Genomic DNA, 24,390 nt, shown 5'->3' on the forward strand with positions numbered 1-24,390 from the left:
CAGTAGGCTTACAGGACAACGAAACCACAGAAAAGGTAAAGCAACCAAAACTACCTTACCGTTCACTGGAAACGGATTTTCCGTTCACATTCACCTCAGTCCAGCATGACTCGAATTCGTTTAGGATGAAGAGAAGAGTAACTGGTATCCTCGCTAAACGTATCACACAGTATAACGTTACAATCCGAGATGTCCGTCACGTCCCCATTCGAATACTGCCATCCTTTTTTACTACACATGACTGAGGTTCACCGCCTCCAAGTGTGGAAACTTTGGCCCCTCCTCCAACACGCAGCACACGCGCTCCCCATCTGCAGCCGGTGAAAGCTTGCTCTGCTCAGCCTCACTTTCCATACACTTCTAATTACGGTTCATCTGGAAATAAATCGCTTTACCATCCATCTATGCGTATGACTCGTCTCATACAAATAAAGATCAAACTCGCTTTCTCTCTCTCAAAAACACACTCATGCACGCATACAAAATCACAGATGGTCATGCAGACTAAAACAAATGTCCAATTAATCAAACATGATCAACAGCTTGTATCCATGTAAATAATGTTAATTTCCCCTCCCGTGAATCCAAGTGTACTCCCGTCGTATGGCCTGTGTGTGCCATGGGTACGCAGACAGCAGCCCCCTATCTCATTCATCAAAGACAAGTCGAACAATGAAGACGGTACCCACAGAGAGAATTACAAGGGATTACGCAAACAGAGACTCAGACCTGAGCTCCACCACACTCCCTCCCTCGGAAGCCCATTGGAAGCAGACAGAGGAGTGGGACTTCATCAACTTTTCCTCCTCCTATCATCTCTTCATAAAGGTTCCCTCACAAGGAAGGGAAAGACACAAACTCCACGTGTCTCAACCTTTCAACCGTGAGCTCTGTTTAGCCTCTACTTTGGGAAATAGGCTAGACCTGAAGGCCGGTCTGACAGGATTGTGACGTGTTAATAAGGAAGGGTTGACACACTTTCGGATTGGTTTTCATGCTCACACAAAAGCCCCCATCTGAATGTTATAAAGGAAATATAGGGAGGGAGGGAGAGAGACAAGATGGATAGATAGTATATAGATGAATGGCTGGATAGTAGGTAGATCTATAGATAGATGGATATTGGAAAGTAGATAGATAGATTGAAAATAGATATAGATAGATAGATAGATAGATAGATAGATAGATAGATAGATATAGGATTTGAATATTATGCTTATGTTGTTGAGGTTGGACGCACAAGATTAGTCTTACAGGTCCAGCTTTGATTTGATTAAAGTACTTGTTTCCAGTTCTGAGGTACTGATGTATTACATTTGCAGTTCATGTATTTATTTTAACATTTAATTTCACTAATGGCTGCTGGGGAACAAATTAATGATATATGAATCCTTTCAACATGGGTACCGGTGATCACTGGAACTGGAACAAGAATTACAGTATCATCTTTTTAATTAAATTCAGGATTAAGAACGAGTAACAAATAAATCCTCTAAATGTAGGTCGTTTTTTCCCAATCTGTCGGCTGTCCATCTTTTAAAAAAGTGCTAATATCGTATGGTAAGTTATCTCCTCACGTCTTCTTAGCCTTGTAAAATGCTTGATTAATGTGTAAACGATCGACGTGTCTGAGTAAAGAGTTGTCCTGGGGTGAGGAACAGCGAGCATGGACAGCTCTAAACAAAATGCAGTGAAGCAGCCATTCAGATGCACAAGTGGGCTCTAGTGAGAGGAGACTAATCAGGGGGACATGTTGTTTGGAGCAATTTAAGAGACAAACAAGGACATGATTTCTACTGGCTTTTTTTTTCTTTTTCAACAGGAAAAAAATAACTTGAAAGAAACCTCTCAGGGCCACATGAGGCTGAGAACTGCGCGGAACAAACGCCCAGCGGGATGCTGGGGCAAATCTGGTTTAATCTGTCGAGACGCTTTGTCCATCTCCCCTCAGCCCTCAGACCCCTCACCCTCCTCCCCCCTGGTCACAACACGCAAAACAACCAGGACACCATGGTATCACGCAACTCCCCCTCGCCCACTCGTCTGCATCTTGTATTGGGGTTAAGTATATGGCAGATCCTTTGAAACAAACAACTCACACTCAGTTAGTCACACATACGCACACACACTAGGACACACACAAACCGGTCAGACAAACATTGTCAGACCAACGGACTGACCACACACACACACAGTCAGTCAGTTAGACAGTCAGTCAGTCAGTCAGTCAGTCAGTCAGTCAGTCAGTCAGTCAGTCAGTCAGTCAGTCAGTCAGTCAGTCAGACAGACAGACAGACAGACAGACAGACAGACAGACAGACAGACAGACAGACACAACACACACACACACACACACACACACACACACACACACACACACACACACACACACACACACACACACACACACACACACACAGTCAGACACACATGGTCAGACAGACAGACAGACAGACAGACGGACATACCGACAGCATCATTCCTATTATGCCAAAGGGTTGGTGGAGGGGTGAAGAGTAAGGAGAAGAGCTGGACGAGAGAGGGGCTGCTGAGTCAGGGTCAGTAGTCAAGCTTTGAACCAATGACACTGGGAACACTCCATCCATCCTCAAAGTGAGGGTCTGATGGGCTGAGTGCTGCACTTTGGAAAATATCTGCATGAGTCATCCATACTATGTCCTCACCTTGACCAAGCCCCAATCAAGGTCCTCGCATTGGGGCGATGTTCCTTAGAGGGAATGCTAGCCGACATGACTAGCTCCTACCGCTTAAAACCAGAGAGAGACATGAGACAGTAAAAGGGTAGACCGCATAGCTGAGGATACAGCATGAACTTGATCCACACACACACACACACACACACACACACACACACACACACACACACACACACACACACACACACACACACACACACACACACACACACACACACACACACACACACACACACACAGAGGCATGCATACACACATAGGCATACAAACTTACCAACAAACACATCAACAAACAAACACACACACCGGAGATAGAGATCCACCCCATTGAACCTACAAGGTATCTCCTTATCTGTCATGCTGAAAAAGAATCAATGCAGCTGGTTATTTTTTTGTCTGAACAATGTGGGGGAAGGGCCCAGCAGGCTGTATGTTATAGATATGGTCCTAATGGGAGGCTGGGATATTAATATATACGCCTGCTCTTCATCAGGCCCAGAGAACTGGAAAAATACATACCCAGCAGACATATACATGAGGAGGTCTTGGGTCGGTGTGTGTGTGTGCGTGTGTGCGTGTGTGCGTGTGTGTGTGTGTATAGGGGTTTGTTTGACCATTCTGAGGAAAAGCCTTCAGGCATTGAGATGGAAATAATGATTTCTGTCTTTTTCAATATATCTGAAGCATTCATTAATCATAACTGTATATATCTGACCAAGCCTTGAATGCCAAAGACACTAAATTGAACTTGTCATTAACAAAAAATATAGATTAGACATATATTACAATATATTATTTATTTAAGATATTCACATTCCCTTTAATATGTATTGCCTGCAGCAGATCTATTATGCTTAGCATAAAGGGCAACCGTTTTATATTTGAGATTATACGAAAAGATAATGGATCGTGTTATTCTCAGCGCAAAATCAACAAGATGTCTGTAACGATTTTACACCACATCTTGCTGTTTTAATTCAAGTTAACAATAAATAATCACAATAGACATAACACCACACACAGTCTCTCACACACACACACACACACACACACACACACACACACACACACACACACACACACACACACACACACACACACACACACACACACACACACACACACACACACACACACAGAGGAAGGTGAGAATACTATAATCAAGTACACTAAAACCAGATTGCTAACAAAGCAACACCTCAGACGTGAGATAGCTATTGAATTGACCTTCACCAGTCTAAAGCTTCATCGTGTTCAAATCTTCCTGTTCCTCCATACTCTTGATTGGCTGGACTCATGTATGGCTCTCCTCAAAATGACCCAGTTTAGCCAGCATGTAACTGCAGCAAAGTGGATCTATTCCAGCAGCAGTCGGCTGCTTCGACTCTCAATCGAAGGGTTCTTTAAAAGCCAAAATGTGAGACCAAAGATCCGGTTGAAATAGTCCATTTTGCTTAGGAAGCTTCCTAACTGGGTGAAATGACCCGGAAGCATCTAGTGGCAGCTTAATAAGAGCTGTTTGAATTCTCTAAATGCTATAGGGAAGGTGCTCCAGTGCTTCCTCTCTTATCTCCTCTAGCGTAGGGTATGACCTCCTTTGTGAAAGGAAAGGAGATAATGCTTCCCACAATTGATTACGGTAGCAACACTTTAAGCGAGGCACCATTCGCCAAAAATATCAGTTAAATGAAAAGTATTGAGCAGTAAATAGGGGGGTGTTAAAACAAACAGGGACAAAACAACCAGTACTAATACGTCCCAGATATAGAGGAAGTGCTTCAGCGAGAGGGTGTAAGCAGGGCCAAACCCACCTGTGATTCATGTGGGAACTTGGTCCTCTTCTTACTTATTTAACATCATTATTATCAGGACGATGCACGAAAAAAAAGGTCTGACTCTATAGTTGTAAGTCAGAGTGAAAATTGATAAATAAATAAATAACTTTGCCTTTTATATGACACTACTGTGACCCAGGGAACAATCAACTTCCTCATTATTTGCTCAGTGAGATGGTTTGATTGGATGCAGTATGGTTTGGATGTTTATTAATATTATGATGATATAATTGCAACAACCAAAAGCTCACTAAAATAGGGTTAGTGATGATATTTTATTAACAAATCGATTTAATCTGAAAGTATTTTAAATTTTAGAGATTATGATTTCAGATGTGTTCAATGTCATATTAGCAACAGACACTGTTATTCTGAAGTTAATTTGTTGAGGTAATCAAAGAATAGCACATCGATGAATAGGCAAAGGAAATACAGTATCTGTATTTTTTTGTCAACCCAGTAGATCTATGACACTCAATATAAATTGCTCGATATACATATATACGTAAATGAGCACACGAATTCCCACATCAGCAGAAAAATAAAAACACAATGTAAATTTTCATATGAACTGTTAGCATCACCATGCAAAAACAATAAAGCCCTATATCCTCACCAGAGGTATACAAACCTTCTCTCTGTATGAATAAGTCATCACAGAATTTACGTGTTGAAAATAATATTAATGTTTCAATGATGCAATAAAATACAACGTTACAAGCCTAAGACATTCGGCCTGTGAGAATGAATCTCATTCTTTGCTTCCCATTAATCCCGTCGTGCCATTCAGTTATACCCAATGGAAATAATGGAATTACTATTCCTATTAGTCTTAATATCCTTTTGTGGACGCACAATAGTGCCGGACAGAAGAGTGGCCTGGGTCCCACTCGCCCCCCGTGACACGCACAAGAGAGTGGTCCGCGCTAGTGCACACCGTATGCCCACACGCCCCGTTTCCGTAGTGACGCCACGGGGACAATCTATAGCTCCATAATAAGCCTGTCAATCAGGGCCTCAGTAGGCTATAAATTTGCGCCGGTACAGATGGTTAGAGTTGGACAGAAAAACACATTAGTCCGGAACACTGTTCACGGATGGAGAAATACGCAAGACCCAACGGAAAGGTTATTGGACACTATGTCAACACACCAAGGTGACTGACATTCAAGTCTCGGAGGGAAACTGTGTGCGCACACATGCATCTATGTGCACACACGCACATACACACATTCGCACACACACACACACCTTTTCTCTATCTCTCACACACATCCCTACTTAAACAAACATATGCAACAGACCGTGATTTAAAGCACAATTTCAAATGGGCAACCCCCCAACAAGCTTACACCCCTACGTTCACTAACGCACACACACACACACACACACACACACACACACACACACACACACACACACACACACACACACACACACACACACACACACACACACAGACCCCTACACACACACCAAGTGACATGAAGCTGACTTAGTACCGTCTGTCACCATGGCGCCCAGTTCCCAGGTGTCAGGAATCTGAAAGCTACGCTGTCAGAAAGAGAGAAGAATAGAGAGACAGAGAGAGAGAGAGAGAAATAGATAGATAGATAGATAGATAGATAGATAGATAGATAGATAGATAGATAGATAGATAGATAGATAGATAGATAGATAGATAGATAGATAGATAGATGGAGAGCGAGAGAGAGAGAGAGAGAGAGAGAGAGAGAGAGAGAGAGAGAGAGAGAGAGAGAGAGAGAGAGAGAGAGAGAGAGAGAGAGAGAGAGAGAGAGAGAGAGAGAGATGGAGAGAGAGAGAGAGACAGAGAGAGAGAGAGAGAGAGAGAGAGAGAGAGAAAGAGAGATAGAGCTCTTACCACAGTACACGCCGTCGCTTGTCACCGCGGCGACGCCTTCAGCCGTGTCCAGTGTCTACTCGCAGTTACCCCCCGACCCTCTGCACCAACAGGCATCCACCTCCTCCTCCTCCTCCACCTCCTCCTCTCATGCTGCCCAGAGCAGCGCTCCGCACCGGCAATCCTCCCCCAAGGCGGAGAGCCAGAGACGGGCAGGCAGGTGTCTCCAGGAGCCGGTTAGCACTGGAGGATTCCCCCTGTTACGCCTCTACCTCCACCAAGACCAGCAGCAGCAGCAGCAGCACCAGCAGCAGCAGCGGTGGAAAAGTGTGTGGGGAAATGTGTGTGTGAGTAAGACGGCGAGCGGGATGGATGAGAGTGTGTGTACATGCGTGGAGTAGTGGGAGTGTTTGCGGGTGTGTGAGTGTGAGGAGGCAGAGCTGATCCAGCAGATGCAGACCGGAGCCACCAATAGCAGGCGAGGAAAGGGATAGTGTGTGTGTGTGAGAGGGAGAGGCTGAGAGGGAGAGAGAGAGAGAGAGTAGAGGAGGGGTCTGAGGCAGTAGCCTGATAGCATTACATCATGGACTAGGCAATGGTTGGTTTGCTTGGGATGCTGAAAGGTGTGTCTCTGCGTGTGTGTGTGTTTTTGTGTGTAGGGGGGGGGGGGGGGGGGGGGGCTTGTGTGATAATGTGTATCTCGGGGTGTGTGTGTCTGTGGTTGTGTAGTTGTGTATTTATATGTGTGTGCGACCTAAAGTGTGTGTGTGTGTGCGTGTGTGTGCGTGTGTGTGCGTGTGTGTGTGTGTGTGTGTGTGTGTGTGTGTGTGTGTGTGTGTGTGTGTTTGCATGTGTGTGTATGTGTGTGTGTGCAAATTTGGGGGTACACGTTTTTATCTGTTGGGGGAGGGTGTGTGTGTGTGTGTGTGTCAATATGGGGGTGAATTTGTCTCTGGGGGTATTTGTGTGTGTGTGTCTGCACACAGAGGGGTGTGAAGGATCCCCTGCTGCAGACTACAGGATGATTAAAGAGTGTGTACAGGCTGCATACTGTTGTCATGGCGAATACACCTGGGAGTGTTTGTTCTGGAAATCTTTATGTGTATGTGTGTTAGAATACATTTGCATCGATACATCATTTCAAATAAGGGTTTTTCTTTTTGTATTTTACTCCTGAATATTGCCAAACAACAAAAAGCACCTTCCAGTTTACCTTTCATTGTAAACCTATGGACTGTCGCATTCTGAAAAGAACAGTAGAAGCATGCGCACAACGCACATTGCTATTGTTATAATCAGTGGAGAGATTATCAATAGAACATTGATAAATAGTGTCGACTTGAATAAATGTTTATATATTGTTATATATAACAGTTGTATGACTATTGAAGTTCACTACTGTAGCTATGTGATGTTTATATTTTTTTATTTTCAAACAACTGTATCGCTATTGAAGCTATGTCATGTTTTATAAATTGTTATATTGAAACAGTTGTAAGACTATTGCAGCTATGTGATGAGCACTATTGTAGCAACGGGGTGTTTATAAATTGTTCTATTTTCTATTCTATTGCAGCTAAGCACAGTATTCCAGTTGAAAGAATGTGCTGGGTCATAAGCCATCCTCATACATCAGACCTCATCCTAGCTCCCTCAGGCAGCAGGGAGGGGACAGCAGAGCAGTACCACCGTGGGTCACCTGGTCCCTCCACCCAGGCCGGCTCCGCCTGTCAGCAGCCAGACACCCTGCCAGATAGCGGCCACGCAAACCGCCACAAACACTCAGCAGATAAACCCAAGGGGAGCAGGGTGAGACCAGGGCCGCACGCAGCTGTCGTCCTCGTGGTGCTTATAGGGGATGGCGGTGTGTCGCCCCCGTGGGTCTTGTGGCGGGCCTGTATCTGCACGGCGACACCTCAGCTTCCCCCCCCCTCGTTGGAGTCGCAGCTGAGGCTAGCACATGCCTCTCAATGATCAGTTTTAAATGATGTACCGGCATGACAAACTGATTTCTGCAATGCCAAAGCAAAAACGACCAGATCATTGAGAAGGAAAAAATTGAGATGAACATTACAATTGCTGTTGGGGAATTAAACGACTAATACCGCTCTCTCTCTGCAAATTCCCCTCCCTTTTCAACAGCCTATTGATTTAATAGATTTAGCCATATCAAAGCATTGACGTCTAGGACATCCCCCTTTCCTCTAGCGTGAAGCCCATATGATAGACCGTTATTTTTATAAAAATAAAAATAAAATATAAAATCCTAGATTTGCCCCTGGTATGCACTCACAGTGTTGAACGATGTTTTTAATATAGCATACTATACTTCATATCATATTCTACTCTAAACTTGGCATCCATAGCACTGTATTAAATGGGTGACTGCCTGATCTAATGTGTGCTCACAGCAGCTCCTACTGTTGTTGCCATAACCTGCTGCGTTTTCCATGCCTCGTTATTCTTTAATGACATATGTATGTTATTTTTGATGATGAACTCATGAGACAAATCGACAAAGCGTTTTTCAAGCAGCACATTTATACATATGGAACAACATTAGGAAACAAGCTAATTAAAATGGTTGTTTATGAAAGGCATGCATTCAAAATGAATGATGAATCATGCATAAGTAACATGCATTCATTCAGTGGGGTGATCAGTCACTGCAGAAAGCGCACTGCCCTCATCTGTCTGGTGCTGCTTCAGCAGTAAGCGTTGATCTTGGATGTCTTGGATCAGGACACTAAACACATTGTACTATCATCCCTCTTTTATGTATCACACTTAACCCTGGGGTTACCAGTCAAGCTCTGGGGTTTTGACTCATTACAAACAACCGTATGTTGCGGGCCGGGCACTCTCAGATCCAACGGTAGCTATACACAATACTTTAAAAGAACAATTCAAACTTGTTATCTCTCATCTCATATTTGTGTCATTGCACGAAAAAATGTATAATCTATAACCACTAACCTTACATCCCTGCAGCAATCCTTTTTGATCCAACACAATATGTAAGTGTTTCAATAAAGCAACTACGCTTTTTCCAAAGTATGTTTTAATTGTTCCGAAAAGTGAAACCCAGCTACCCAGGACCTGATCTTCCCCAGGGGGTTCAACTCTGTGAATGAAGTGAGAGATTCATGGCGGTGAAAAGAGCCAAGTCAGCTTCAGTTTGCGAGATGCTTCAAAGTGGGAGATGTGCTTTTATTATGTTGTTGATTAAAGAATATATATTATTACCAAAACCAATGACTGCAGTGAAAACATCACATACCGGCATTGGACATTTTAAAACGCCCAAACAATTATAGACTGTAGTTGTCGATGGACTGTATTTGCAGTTGTTTTGACCAGAAATGTAGTTTTTTTTGATCAAAGGTCCCTGATCTTAACCTTCTGGATACTTTCAGAGACCCAAGTCCCCTTCAGTGGAAATAAAAACAAAACAAAACAAGCATGGTTTCCAGCAGGATGTTCATGTAAACAAGTTGGTTGGTCTACATTACTTTTTGCGTGTTGTGCATAGCTGTGCTGTGCCCATATCTTGCTTCCTTTGTGAAAACAAAATCATGCCTCAGTGGGAAGGGGTTGTATCTTAAGTCAACACAGTGTCCGGGTTCCCATGGCTCGGCAGCCCAAGAGGCAGTGAGGGCACTGACACGATGTGCAGCTTGACCAAACATGATATGAGGCGTTGGTTTAGCCAACAAGACGGCAGCCTGCATGGCGGATTGATGCAGAGCTAATAGATGCTAATCAGTGTTGACAGCAAAATGCCGTACAGTCATTGCATGTTTATGGAAACTTAAATACCCCAAAACAAAATAAAGCATTGGAAAAAGTGGTATGCCATTGGATGACCCAGAAACTGTATAGTTATTGCAAAGTGGAAATTATTTATTCAAGGTAAATGCCGTTGTTGGGAATCACTCAAACAGCAGTAGATGGCCTTGTACTGGATATCTGTAGCTTGTTATGTTATTCTGTAACTGACTGATAACCGGAACCTCCCCAAAAATGTAGCCTTGTTTTATGGCCCGAGTTAAATATTTTATTCTTTCTGGAACATTCTCTTCTCGGGTGTAGTTTCAGAGCTATAATGTGGCGGGATTGGTTGTGTATTTAGCTTGAAGTCCAAATCCTACAAGGTTTTGATTTCCTCTTCTGTAAACACATGGGCTACTAAGTTACAGTTATATTTCCACTGTTCTATCTTTGCACATAGAAACATCTTGATTATTTCAAACCATAATGAAACCCTGAAACTAATATGATTTAAGCTTTGAGCTTACATTTTTACAGTCTGAAGCCCAGTGAGAATATATTTTAAGCATATTCTTTAAATCAACTTGCAATGTCCTTGACATTGAACACATTGAAGATCCAAATACATAAATTGTGGCCATTAAATAATTTTCTGCCTAATTTAAAGGCTCTCCTTTTCCACATGTTACACTGATAACTTTGTGCATCATGTTTCGGGAATCAATACAGGCAAATCGTAGCAACTGAATCCATGAGCATTTCCTTCAAAAAGCACCACAGACCTCCACTAGTTGAGCCTACAAGACGGGGGATGCGGCACACGTTTCATGCTGTGGTTACAGATATTCATATCCATTTTCATAATCAAACTGCCAACATCTGACTTTCTTCCAAAGTATAGCACTCAATAGCCCACACTGCACCCCAGTCAGAGGAGTCGTCATGCTGATGACTTGGCGTGTGAGAATAACATGGTTTACCAACCTGCATCGCAACCTCATACTTTCTACACAAACGGCACCACAGCAGTGAAACATCAAGTGCCTTGGACAAGGGTATTATAGCAATACATCACGCAAATCCAGTGTTACGTTTCAAGTCACAGTCAGTGATCTACAAACTACCAGGCAGTGTGTGTGTCTCTCTCTCTCTCTCTCTCTCTCTCTCTCTCTCTCTCTCTCTCTCTCTCTCTCTCTCTCTCTCTCTCTTTCAATCCCTCCCTAAATCCCTCTCTCTCTCTCGCTCTCTCTCTCTCTCTCTCTCTCTCTCTCTCTCTCTCTCTCTCTCTCTCTCTCGCTCCGCTCTGCTCTCCATATCTCTCTCTACAAGCTGACATTTGCTGAGTTTGACAAATAGTATCCGTGTCGGAACTGCAACTACACATCCATTGTGTGTTTGTGAATGAGCTTCTGGCAAGGCCAGAGCTCCCAGGACATCTGGGAGGCAGACAGAGCTGAAACGCTGGCTATAACATGCTCTAATCCCCTCTTCGATGGGATGTCTCTGGTTCCTGCCCGAATCAAAAGAATTCTGTTTGCTCTGGCCAATTTAATACCTGTTGAACTGACAACATGACGGACCAGGCATTACATACAAAAAACAGTTGTGTGTCTGTAAGTCCATACTATGGCCATTCAACCAAAGCCTATTGTATGTATTTCAGTATTGTATTTCTGTCTGTCCACACTCAGCTCAGATTGAGGGGAATCCATTGGTTCAGCCCCCCTCCCAGGATGTATAGAGCATAGCTTCACACACAACGGTGTCCCCTGGCATCTGCAGCCATACTTCTAACAGTGAGGACCACCCCCCACTCCACTGCCGCGCTGTCTACTGTTCGCTGTTGCCTTGGCAACCCTGTGACCAGTCAGCCCTCTCTCTCTCTCTCTCTCTCTCTCTCTCTCTCTCTCTCTCTCTCTCTCTCTCTCTCTCTCTCTCTCTCTCTCTCTCTCTCTATCGCTTTCTCTCTCTCACGCTCGCTCTCTGTACATTTTTCTTTCTCAGTCAGTGCATCTCTCTCTCTCTCTCTCTCTCTCTCTCTCTCTCTCTCTCTCTCTCTCTCTCTCTCTCTCTCTCTCTCTCTCTCTCTCTCTCTCTCTCTCTCTCTCACACAGAGAAAACACAAATACACACACACTCTGGGCCTCTCTCTCCTATCTCCATGTCCCTGTACACATTATTGTGTTGAGTTGTGGCCCGGAGCAGCTCGTCTCTGATTGGCTCAAGTTGTGCTGAGGGGAAAGGTAGAGTCCATCTTCACCTCCCAGATGAGAGTCTAATCACTAAACAGAAAACCCTCTGAAAAACCTTCGCTCAATGCAACAGCTTTATTCATTAGATTAGGAACAGGGCTTATAGGAAAAATCTCTTCTGAAGAAAAAATATATTTAGCCTTTAGCTCTTGTTTTTTTAGCAAGGTGTGAAAATAATTCTAGTTTTGAGAAGAGAAGTTCTCTCATGCATTAACTACAACAATTGTAGTGTTAATTTATAAGGCAGTTATAGAGTAATAGGGCAGTCTATTAGTATAGTAAGTAGTACATAATGCATGTGAGAGTAATAGCATAAAAACAGACTCAAGAACTTTAACACGAGTTAGTCTGACAGTTTGGATTAAGTCTTTAAATGAAAGTAATGAACTGAGGGAAATGGACCATTGGATGAAACTGCCTCTTGACGACAACGGCAGTACATTCTGATGTCCCAAAGGTCACTGAGGTCTGTTGGAAATGTAATTCCCATCAAACCTATGTTGTGTTTTTTTTTACATCACAACAACCAAACTCAATGAAGTTAAAGCTAAATAAAGGGGAGTTTTTTGGAAGGATTTGGCCATTTGGACAATTCCACAAGTCCCAATTCCCTCGTAAATGGATAGAAAAACGGAACAGCATCCTAAAGACTATTCCAAAAGACTGCTTCAGGAGAGGGGAGATTTAATGATGTGTCAGGAGAATGTCTATTGTGTTGTCGTCTTGACTGGAACTCATTGCGTTTAATTGGCCCGTTTGTGTTGCAGGAACTTTCTACTCTTTGGTTGGTGCATTTTTAGCTGCCATCAGTCTGTCGCCCCTCTGGCGGAACAAATTGTTCTGGTTTAACATCTTCCACTATTGTAGAGACCATTCCCTGGTCTGACTCCCACTGCTCTGAGGAACAAAGAAGCAGAAAGAGGGTGTGGCTGAAAGCTAGAGATGGTTTAATGCAGAAATACTATCTATTTGATTCTCTCTCCCTCTCTCTTTGTGTGTCTTTCTCCCTCTGTGTGTGTGTGTCTCTCTCACAAACACACACACACACACACACACACACACACACACACACACACACACACACACACACACACACACACACACACACACACACACACACACACATGCACGCACGCACGTACACACATGCTTGAAATATTTCATTTTCTTGAAATAACGTTTCTTCCTCAAGTTCTCTGCAATTAAACTTTAAAAAGCCTGGAAACTTTCCGGTTGTAGCTTGAAGCTCTATCAAGACTGGGATCCGTGTTGGACTGAAGTTAAACTAAATGAAAAAGAAGGATTGTTAGAGAGCGAGATGAAGAGTAAAGTGATGGTTGGAGCGAGAGACTGCTAGCCAGAGAGAGAGAGAGAGCAGGAGGGAGAGGGAGATAGAGCGAGTGAGAGAGGGGGAAAGGGAGAGAGAGAAACATTCAGGAAACAGGAGAGAGGGCAGGACAGGATGTTTGGGCCTTAAACCACTTAGCTCTCCTCTCAGAGGCTGTTAAAGGGAGGAAGACAAATATGGAATTTTATTCATGAGAGCCCAGGTCACGACCTCCCGGGGTAATGGACTGAGTAGATCTTACAGGAAAAAATGGCTGGCCCTGTTGACACTGGCCATGAGGAGCACAGATCTCTCAGGTCGTTTCAAAGGGGTGGGGAATCAACAAGGAGAAAACACAGCGTAGGCCGAAGCTGTAGGAAACCTAGATCAAATCGACACCCTGTTTCTGCCCTCATCCGACTGACCGCAATTCAACTCGCCCTTAACACTTCTCCCAACTTTCTCTCTCTCCCTACCCCCTTCTCTCTCGCTTCCTCTCCCTATCTCCAAACAAGAGCAGACACATATTCCTTATAAGGGGATCACGAGTGGAAGTAATCCAGAGCCTCTGGTTTTCTGCAGCTGATTGCGCTAAGCCTACAGAGGACCTCATTCCCCACTGAGCAGCCCAATGGTTGTAATTCAAATTATGCATAAAATGGGATATGTTCTATATTCGTTATTGTAAATGATTCAACTTAGAGAAATTGGTTGGGTTGTTCGGTATCCCAGCTTACAACACCCAACAACACAGCTAAACAGTCAGTTTCTGCTAAGTGCTATTAAGTCCATTAGGAATAGACTCATAGATAGAGTCTGAATAGATTCATATCATTAACCCTTGACTGAACCCAAAGCGAGAAGCAAATTATACAAATATATAAAGTCCCAACATTGCTTTGTCCACAACAACACATCTCTTCTTAGGGCTGGATGGCAATTAGGCTTCATTATTTATTTATCCCAGTTCATTCTAATTTACCCCCTTATAAACAAGCCGATGCATTTCAGGGGTTTCCCTTCCAATCAGAGATTTACATCCTGATGTTCTTCCAATGCAATGAGCTATATCTGATCTACCAGGGCTATGTTGTCAGCATGACCACATATGGTTACGTTAAAATCTGAAGGATCCTAAGACACAAGACTGCGGATAACAATGAGGAACCGGTGGTGTCACCACTACAGGGTATCATAGGCCCTTGATTGGCTGATTGTAGCCAAATTGACATCAAGGAGAGCTTCAAATTATTGAGTACCATGGGTGTGAATGGTGTACTGTGTGACCAAGAACTGAGATAAATACAAACACAGCAGAGTGTGCAGGGAGAACACTGTGAGATGCGTCAGGGGGCTATTATTGAGTTAGATGGGTTAGCCAGTTTGAGGGTTTTTAGTTGGCGGTGAGGTCAACGTCTTCCCGGTTAAACACAGCTCCATCAGATTCTTTTTTTTCCAGAATACCAGTTTAAATGCTGCAAAGCACTCTGGGTATGCATCATTATGCTTCAGATAGCGCATGAAGGGTATGATTTAAGTTGGGTATGAAGCAAGTTAATCGCAGTGTTAACGTGAACTTCAGGGAGATATGTTGTTGTTTTTGGCAGAAGCTTTTCCTTTCTTGAAGATTCATATGAAGTGGCCATTTGTTGTTGCTCTCATTATTAAAATTCAGGCTATGAGTAGATTAGAGTAAAACAAATAATCAATTATTGATGAAATTAGTTTTTGTTTGTTTGTATTATGTATTATCGTTAACGCTATTGACTAGTCCAAAGTGTCCAAATAGAGTGCTGACCTAGAGTTAATGAACTCATACTATTGCAACACAATGCAATTCATCGTTGTGCTTTCTGTTCATCCTGTGTATGAATTGGCTTGGACAGCTTTATCTGCAGGCAGTGAACCCTGGGAGTGGGGGGGCTAATAACTATGAAACATGGCTAAAACAACTGGAGTTTTGTTGAGCTTCCTCGACGCAGAGACACGAGTGATTGACTGACAGAGACACACATGAGGCTTCCAGGAAGCCATCCATGTGTTGCCTTGAATCATCACTAATGATGCAATACACATGAAGCAGCGAGGGTTCGTCCACTACATTCTCCCTAATCCCGGACCCGGGAATAAAGCAGTGATGAAGCTGAATGCCGAAGAAGGCCAATCCCACGGAATGTTGTTCGCATGATGGAACTTAATAGTATTGATTTTATTATTGTACTGCTAACATTTAATCAATTATCATTTAATCCAACCGATTTTTTAAGTGATTTCAGGGACCTGTCCTTAGGAGCAGGTAGGGGTGGCAGCACTTGGATCAAGGAAGGTCTTCAGGTTGGCTGTGGTCGTTGGGAATCTAAGCCAGTGCAGTTTTGCACTGGCAAAACACCATCCACTATAATCAATCACCATTCACTATTTTTACATTCAACGTGTTATGTAACTTAGTTTTGGTCGGAATTATGATCGATAACTATCGGATGTTAGCAGCATATGAACATGAATAAGATTCGAAAGACTAAAGAGATTCAATATTTGGTACTTTGGTGGTCCCCGATTAAAACACAGGGTACTTTATGTTTCCACACAAATCATCTTCCAAAACCAAAACACCTTCACGTTTGGTTAATAGTCTGTTCGAGTCCAACTACTGGTCACAGCACAATCTGTACATTTGGTACACATGGTCTGCCAAATTCGTTGTTTATTTGTTAAGATTTAGTATGCTAACAACCGTTGCTCTGTTGGTCTTTATTATGATGCAGAGTTGCTGAAAGCCATCAGCTCTTTTAAGGATTTGGTTTTTCCCAGAAAAGGCATCTATCCAAATACTGTAAGCTCTGTCTGTTTAAGGAAGACTTAGGAGATGAACAACATTGAATGACAATAAACCAATCAATCCTTAAAACCAAAGCCAAACAGAAGATTATACAAGGGCTTCGATTTTACAGCATACACGACCTGCCCAAACAAATTTGCATCTACTCATATATATTACCAGAGACGGTGTTGAGCCCAATGAAGCACAAAATATTGAAGTGAATCAAAAAGTATAAATAAGAACTTAAATTTATTCTCCAATCATGGCTTTGAGAAAGTGATTGAAGAGAAGTGTGTTGTGTTGATTTGTGAGGCAAGAAAATGTTGCCTATCGAGATGTCTTCTGCCATACAACGAACAGACAATACAAAGGAGAGAACAGACACAGGCATACACAACGTGACACAATACAAAAGTACAGGCTTTGAAAGCGTGGAATTATAACCCGTATGTTTGAAATGTGGCTCTGGAGGAAACAAAAACATTGGAGGGGCAGGGCACACGTTGACTAAAGAGCAACAATTCTCCTCCAAAGACGGGGGATAAAAACAAGGCAGCGTGCAAACATCTGGACAGAGCTGTGACTCCCCAGCCAGCACCCCACCCCAGTCAGGAGGAGCAAACACCAGGGGAGGAGGAAGAGGAGGAGGAGAATGAGTAGAGCGGGGGATTAAATAGTCAGAAAGGAGGTGATTCATCTACGGTCAGAGCCCAGTCATGCTTACGGCCTGCACTACCCACATGGCTGCTCGGGTGACATTGGATCGGTTTACTCAGATCCAAAATGGAGTTGTGTGTGAGACTGGGTGGCATCGTGTTTGTGTGAGTTTGACAGGGACATCTGCCAGGCAGGCTGCAGGTGAAGGATGAGTCAAGCGTGACACACCAGAGAGGAACAGAGACGGAGTCGCTGAAACAGAGGACAACAAACACACAATGGCTGGCTGTTGGACTGTTGTAACAAGTCAACGTAAAGCAGGAACAGCTGGAAAGCCTTGAGTCACCATGTCGGGTGCGGGCCCATCCCGGCCCAACCCAGACTAGGGAAACAAGAAGATATGATGCAAACACTGACACAACAATCTCATGACAGGCCGTGGCCTCACAGATACAGGCCTATTTTATAAACTTGCGTAGCAATAACCCTTGCTTTTTAATGCAAGCCCATTTCTAGTTTCTAGCGTTAAATGGATCTCTCAGTGGCGAAGTAGCTGTAGTGGTGTTGTGGTGGGGCATCTGAGTCTTTACTCAGAGATTCTCCCAATAACATCGATCTGTGAAGGTTACAGAATTTGAATAGAACCTAATTTTACATAGGCCATTATATTTGTTACTTTTGCTTTATTTGCTAACCACATGTTTCGCCCTGTCAAAGTTTACAGGGAAATTACATAAACAGACACAACTATTATAAAGCTTCTAAAGATTAATTTCTTCAAATGTTTTATTCACCAACTGTATTCACCAACTGGGTAGGCTCGAAAAGAGTCGAATATAATTACCAAAACAATTTAATTTACTTTTAATGAAGTTGCCACGAAAGCACTGTATAGTAACTCATGCATATTCAATCAAATATAAAAATTAATATTACCTAGCATTTCACAGATTATTATGATATAGAAAGGATGAATAAAGATGAACCAACACTAGCTCATTTCAATGTGTTTGTGGACACAACATCTGTGATTATTTAATTAAAACACAATGTTTAGCTTCATTGTATGGTACCTCGTAGACACACAACCAGTCAAGCAAAATATCCAATATATGCCCCATGATGGTCTTACTGGGGCCAGATGCCCAATAAGGGATTTTAACCCTTTAGAACCTGAGCTTAATAGCAGACAGATGGGTCTGGCCAGGAAGATGTGGGTGCTTCATAATGTACACAATTACTCTTTTGTCTTTGGAGTGAGTGAGTTGCCAAAAACAGCAGGATGCACTGGGATCAGTACGATCCCATATCTGTTCAATCCGACGGTTACTCAGTGTTTTCTGCTTAGATGTTCTGGTAAGTGATAGCGCCTGTTGGTGTACTAATAGGAGCATTGTTTGAGTGCAGGCTGAGGTTTTGCTCATTCTCTGGGGTCAACGATGCATAATTGGTGTCCCTTTCCGGGATGTGACGCGTCAAAGAGGGCAGGATCATTGAAGGATGATTATTGAACCTACAGATTTCTGATTCTGAGACTTATTCTGAATTTTGTGGTATTTGTCTTCTTGTATTGTAAACTAAAGTTATGAATTAACTAATTATAATTCAAACTGAATAACAACAAAATAAATGATTTAAATGACATGGTGGGTACATTACTTAAAAAGTTAGTACATCATAAGGTTTAAAACCTTTGTACATGACTTATGAGAGAAACGGTGGATCTACTTTCTGCCTTATTTATCTAGACGTGTAACCCAAAGACAACTTGCCTGTATGATGTTTAATTAGCCTTTTCTCTCAACAGCCGTTCCAAAACCTCATGAGAGATTTGGAAATGCTTCAGTCACCGGGGGGTGGATGTGTGGACGCAGGTGGGTGGATTTCCCCCAAGTCAAAAGGGAACGTCTCCACATCAAACAAAGACAGGCTCTGTCGCAAGGCCCCCCTCACCTCATGTTGCAGAAAACCTGCTCTTTCATGAACACCATGAGAAGGCCCCGCTAACAGGTGCACATCATACGTCCCCTTTTAGCACGCAGAGCGGCTGCTCTTTCTACCAACACTTCTATGCCAGGAGCACATTAGTTAGCTACAAACACCCTGACTTCTCTTCCTGGCTGAGAGACAACAGCGCCTGCAGAGAAACACTCTGATCCCCTCAAACCTTCAGCTGCAGGAAAAGGCAAGAAAATAAAATGAAAAAGAAAGACACCCTGAACAGGAGTCGTGATGTGGTACCATCTGCTAGTGCGCAGCAGATCAGAGAGGCTTTCAGAGTCAATTCAGGTGCTATTGTGCCAGGCCTCAAGAGACTGGCGGAGATGACTCCTGGATTCAACCTGAAGAAGAAGAAGAAGAAGGAGAAGAAGAAGAAAAAGGAGAGGATTACAAAATGTCCCCCTAAATCTGATATTCTCTTGTTTTATGTGTTCATTTCCCATTTTCAAATATGTGTGTCATTCCTGCTTATCTGCAAATCCATTGATGCCATTCCTGAGCCAACTCAATCCAACATGGAGTAAAGATAAGATATGATGATGATTGTTACTCCCAGCTGGATATTTGGGTACATCCTGCCATTGGTCACATTTTTGCGGACGCCGTTGACTTTGATGCCCACCAGCATTAAGTACGTCGATTCTCCAATCGGAAAACTATTCATCATCTGCAGGTGCGCCCAGACTTAAAATAGATACAAAGATGATAAATGGTACAGTTTGTTTTCTACTGTCGAATAAAACGCCCAGAATTTAAGAGAAAAGGGGGAGCCATGAGAGCAGTGCATGTGTGCTGATTAAAAGCCATTCTTTACTGAGACCTGACAGGTCTTTGCCATTGTGTCGAGTATTAGCCATTAGGATTTCCTTTACAGACATGAGACACATACACACACACACACACACACACACACACACACACACACACACACACACACACACACACACACACACACACACACACACACACACACACACACACAGAGGCACATACACATGCTCACGGGGATGCATGCACGGGCGCACAGACACACACACACACACACACACACACACACACACACACACACACACACACACACACACACACACACACACACACACACACACACACACACACACACATTAACAATTGAGAGGGAAAGAACTTGGAAATCTAAAGAACGATCAATAGCAGGTACATGGTGGAAAGCAGAGGTTCGCTAATATAGGAAGGATAGAGAGGCCATTTAGCAACTAGGTAATTCCTGGGTTAAACTAACTGTGGGTTTTAAAAACTGACAGTCGATAAATAGAACATCATATGGCAGTAGCAATGTTGTTTTGAGGATATGGACATGCACAGGTGGTTTAAGAGGTAAAAAAATCATCAAAATGTATTATTTTGTGTGGTGGTTGCGATTTATACAGTTGTAGGTCTTATTGCTAGATGCAGAGAAACAAATTAAATGTCGTCAACCGTTATACGTTCCTAACAGGTGTAGTGCAGTAAATAGTCATCTTTAAAAGTAGCAGTGACAAGCCTCTGTGTAAGATACAGGTTTTTTTGATAATGCTTTTTTCCAAAGCCTGCATTATTCTAGCAGTCATAGAGCAAAAACAACAACAATTCGACAGGAAATGCAAGAGGAGTAAAGAGTATGACTGGCCACAGCTCTCTCGTTCCATTGGATAACACTATTTACCCAGACGTCCTATTCAACCACCAGGCTGTCCTCGGACGCTCTCTCTCTCTGGGTGGACCGCTGCAGACCATCTCCACTAAAATCAGTCCCACAACAACTTAACTTCTCGTGTCCCATGCAAGAATCTGGGCCTTTTTCAAGGGCCTCTATGCGATGGGTTCAAAGTGTCAGACCTCTTGTCTTGAGTAAAAGCAGAAACTTTTGACTGCTTGCAAAAGCTGGCGTTGCCAATTAGTTTTACATGACAGCTCTGGATAAACAGAGAACACCGAGACTCGTCGTTTATCACTGTTTATGGTTATTATGCTTATCGTTCTACCTCTGCATGGAGGAAAAACCCTTATGAGGGGACCTACCAAACAAAACAAAACCTATTTCAACAATATGCAAAAACATGTTCTCCATGTCCTTCTAGAGTCTGCATACTCAAACGTTATCTTTTGTAAGAGGCAGAAGCCGCTGGCTCTGGCCATTGTGTTGGAAGGACTTTGCTAAGTCGGAGGTTAATGGTGTCGTGTTAATTAGTGCTTTCTCCTCAGGGGTTGAGTACAGCCAAGCAAAGGCATCTCGTAAGAGAGTGAGAGTTCTGACACATTCTTAACTACACTCCAGTATTCACACTGCACTCTGAGTTCATATGTCACTAACGCCGGAATGGTAAACATAGGCTAGGCCTACACACAATCCCTAAACAGTAGATAGGCCTACCTTACATATAGGCCTGATAAAACAAAATGAGAATATTAAGTAACAAAAGAAAAACAATAAAATACCAAATGTCCCATCTCATGATGTGATCATCAGGAGGAGATACATGTGTTCCATGGAGGGAGGCGGTTCCCTCTCCCCTCTTTCCCAAAACCACAATGTTTCTTCTGAGAAGTCTGGGCTGTTATGCAACGCTCGGTGGACTCTAGAGGGAGTGAGCAGGGTTTTGAACATGTGAACTTGAGTTGTCTTTACATGCCCTCCCCTGTGCACCAGCAGCATAGCGTTGGAGCCACTGCAGCTGGCTGTCAGCGCGGATGCATGAGGTAATACCAGTTACACCCTCGTAGAACAAGCAATGCATTTACCAGCCACACGCAATAGCAAACATATGGCTGGGCCCACAGATCTGCAGCCGGGATCAGGTTGGAAGACAAACCCAGGAGCATGTGTGTGTACCTGCAACGCTCTCCCACATGTAATAGTGGGAAATCTGAAGGATTTGTGATGTTGGCCGCAGATTCGCCAACGCAGGTCGGGTTGCGTTATCCTCCAGCAGGAAGGTACAACTAAGCCCAGCGTTGCATCCTTAGGACCCTGGGATCTGAAAAGTTGTTATTTGGTTATTTCTTTATCTTGGTCTTGATCAGCGCTTGGGCTACAGGGCTGTGGCATGCACAAGCCCAAGTTCAGGGGAATTATTAATGGCCTCTCCCATATCCTGTCCCATCTAATGGGTCACGGAAAGAAATCAAAATAAGCCAAAGGGGGAAGTTATAGTTTAAGACGGGTTGAAAGCGAGTGTAGTGGATAGGGTGTCCTGCAGCTGAAAGGTTCAGGGTTCGACCCCCAAGTTCAGCAAGATGCCCCCTAACCATTACCACCAACCTTAATGAAATGTATCTTAAATCACCTAGGACAGAATGGCCTCATATAGGAGTTAATGTTTAAATCCTGATGAGATAGGACACACAAGAGGGAGCTTATTGTGACCAGGGTGACTAGGACAGGTGAGGATAAAAAATAATCCATGTGGTGAAATTACAGATCTCCATAAACAAGGACAATAGCTCCCTCAGCTGCCTGGTTATAACAGTATTGTGGTATTGATTAAGACAAACAGTCATTAGAGCAATCCGATTAATTCGATCCACATTTTGTTGGCTAAATCAAATGATTCAGCCATCAAAAGGTTGCAATACATCAAATTACAAAATAATCGCAACAAAAACCCTCATCATATTGGGCGAACCACCACAGGTCATACACAGAAGCAGTATTACTGCATCCAGGAGGTTGGAGCCCAAAGGTGTCACGTGTCTGGATAACAACAGAAAGGGAAACATTTAGCTGTACAGTTAAAGATAGCAGAGCAGCCCACCACTTTCCATTGCATTGATTGGTATCTGTTTAAACAGAAAGGCTAAAATGCTGCACTGTCTGCTATGTTGTTGCACTGTCTGATATACACTGAGCGGGCCAAGGTCATAACTGGTAACATATGTTATGCATTGGAAAGAACTGTAGACGTCTCCACTCAATTCTTTGTCCTTCAATGCCATGAGTAAATTATTGTACTGTATCTCTAAGATCATATAATATTTCTCACATCATAAAGCTCACATGATTGTATACAGTTATTATGGTGGTATAGACTATATAGAACCCAGAATAGATGTGGAAACCCCTCACATCTGTTAGCCTATATGGGGATAGCCATCGCTTAGAAAGAAAGAAAGAAAGAAAGAAAGAAAGAAAGAAAGAAAGAAAGAAAGAAAGAAAGAAAGAAAGAAAGAAAGAAAGGAAGAAAGTAAGACAAAAAGACAAGATAATAAATATTGTACAAATGAAAGAGTGGTAGATCTTTTAAATATTGAGACATCTTTATCCCCCTTGTAATGCACCACGTAAACATATTTTTTCATGACTTTCTCATGTTCTTCTATGTTCCTTGTTACTTCAGTACAATCTGCGTGGGCATACATGTTTCACTGAGAGCTGGCCCTGCAGAACTGTCATGTGGAAACCTTGAGGTTAAATGCTGATCATAGTCCAGACAAGTGAAAAGAGAAGCAGGGGGAGGAGGTGCTGCTGTAAATGAAGGCCACCCACAGTCCTTCTCAAACACTCAACTGTTCAGAATTCAGCTGCTCAGACAAAACCCGGCCATGGAAATTGTGCTGGTACACGATCATGATGGATAAATGTACTGGAGTGGCAGGTTAATGTGAGGAAGAGGATCACATAAACACAGGGATCTGAAGCCTTTTCTTCCTGTTTACTGCACTGCACAGCAGATCTCGCTGTCAACATGGCTCACACAGTTTAAGCTCGGAACCAAGGCACAAACACTGGGAGGCAGTAGGTCAAAACACGAGACTAACCAAATGTAATGAGAGGTTTGGTCCTGCCTGCGTTACTATGCGCCACATGCCATTCCTTCTCTTCTTTAACTGTTCTGTCCAACATACAAGTGCACAACGATGCTGTTAGGAGAAGTTTTTGATCAGAAGGAAAGCACACCTTGACACTTAATTCCAAGAATGTTGGATGATTAGCTTATGGGGACAATGACAGCAATGTTCTTCTCACCCTTGACTGGGAGTGAGAGAGCAATCAATAGGCTCCTCTGATTGGGTCCAGGCTGGTTTCCACCAAGGCCCCGGACCACTGGTTTGCATACATTAACATGCACAGGGCACTGTTGGGCAGAGACAGCACTTATTTATGGGGAAGATCATATTCAGCCATCTGAT

At 43.1% G+C, this 24,390-nt stretch overlaps 1 protein-coding gene across 2 annotated transcripts in view; it reads right to left on the reverse strand.

Annotated features, from left to right (window-relative positions):
• LOC115558699 (semaphorin-4B) overlaps positions 1-6,926 on the reverse strand; it is a 46,273-nt gene extending 39,347 nt beyond the window's left edge. The window contains exon 1 of one of the 2 annotated variants that reach the window (XM_030377064.1): positions 6,435-6,926. The gene's annotated coding sequence lies outside the window, so the exon portion shown is untranslated. Of the gene's footprint in view, positions 1-59; positions 2,265-6,434 lie in introns of those variants that run through there. The other variant, XM_030377066.1, reaches the window with a different exon arrangement.
• Between the last annotated feature and the right edge of the window lie 17,464 nt (positions 6,927-24,390).

This window comes from Gadus morhua, chromosome 14 (assembly GCF_902167405.1).
Source record: "Gadus morhua chromosome 14, gadMor3.0, whole genome shotgun sequence".
Classification (NCBI taxonomy): Eukaryota; Metazoa; Chordata; class Actinopteri; order Gadiformes; family Gadidae; genus Gadus; species Gadus morhua.